Genomic DNA, 930 nt, shown 5'->3' with positions numbered 1-930 from the left:
GGCCGAAAGGAGATGGCTGTGGAGTCCTGCCCGCCCCCACCCTCGTAGGTGGCCCGTCCGATGAAGATTCTGTTTTTTTAAGTGCAATACTTGGCCCGCCGGCTTCCTGCTGCCCCCATCGCACTCACGCAATAACCGGCCCGGCCCCCGTCCACGCGCGTCCCGTGGTGACCTCCCCGGAGCGGGCACACCCAGCCCCCTCCAGCGCCTGGCGCCCAGCGGTGGCAGTCCCGGCTGCGCCGGGGCGCGGGGGGTGAGGCCGGGCCGCCGTTGAGATGAATGTACTGACGAGCGAGGCAGCAGCGCCCCCACCGCGCTCCACGCCCCTAACCCCTACACCCCCATTCCGCGCAATAAACGACAGCATTGGCGTCCAGCCTGCAGGCCTCTGACTGCTTGGCGCTAGGTCCCAGGTGGTCAGGCGCCCCGAGACCGGCGGAAGACGCTCGCTCCCACGGGTGGCAACAAAGCTTTATTTACGCTCTGGTACACACTAGCCGCGCGCCTGGCTGGGGACCTGGCTGGGGACCGCTGTGTCAGCTGAAGAAGTAAGTGGACTGCTTCACCTGCTCCAGGTCGAAGGCCCCTGCAGAGCAGAGCAGACACCGTGGAGCAGGCCCGCGGCAGGACCCCCGCCCAGAGCCCACGCAGGCGGTCCCCACTCCCACCTGTCTTCGGCACGGACTTCAGCGTGTCCTGCAGCTTGCCAATCCACGCGCTCTTGGAGTGCTTGGGGGACCTGAAGCCGAGGGCAGGGTGGGGGTGAGGCCGAGCGGGGCAGGGAGGGGTGGTCCTGGCCGCAGGGGGGTTGGGGGTGGGGGGTACTTCACCTGGTGCCGGAACAGAATCGCTTCACCAGGAACCTGGACAGGTCGTGCAGGATGGGCTGGCTATGCAGGCGGACAAACTGCTCCCGGCACACCTTGGGGG

At 67.7% G+C, this 930-nt stretch overlaps 1 long non-coding RNA gene across 1 annotated transcript; it reads right to left on the bottom strand.

The window, feature by feature from the left end:
- Nucleotides 1-489: 489 nt before the first annotated feature.
- Nucleotides 490-924, bottom strand: LOC110582936. The gene is made up of 3 exons (XR_002480474.2): nucleotides 831-924; nucleotides 669-739; nucleotides 490-586 (listed from the first exon to the last, which is right to left on the bottom strand). It is a non-coding gene; the product is annotated as an uncharacterized LOC110582936 (long non-coding RNA).
- Nucleotides 925-930: the final 6 nt, after the last annotated feature.

This window comes from Neomonachus schauinslandi, unplaced genomic scaffold, assembly GCF_002201575.2.
Source record: "Neomonachus schauinslandi unplaced genomic scaffold, ASM220157v2 HiC_scaffold_6241, whole genome shotgun sequence".
Taxonomy (NCBI): domain Eukaryota; kingdom Metazoa; phylum Chordata; class Mammalia; order Carnivora; family Phocidae; genus Neomonachus; species Neomonachus schauinslandi.
The sequence above is the reverse complement of the archived record's forward strand: the minus strand, read 5'-3'. Positions and strand labels throughout refer to the sequence as shown.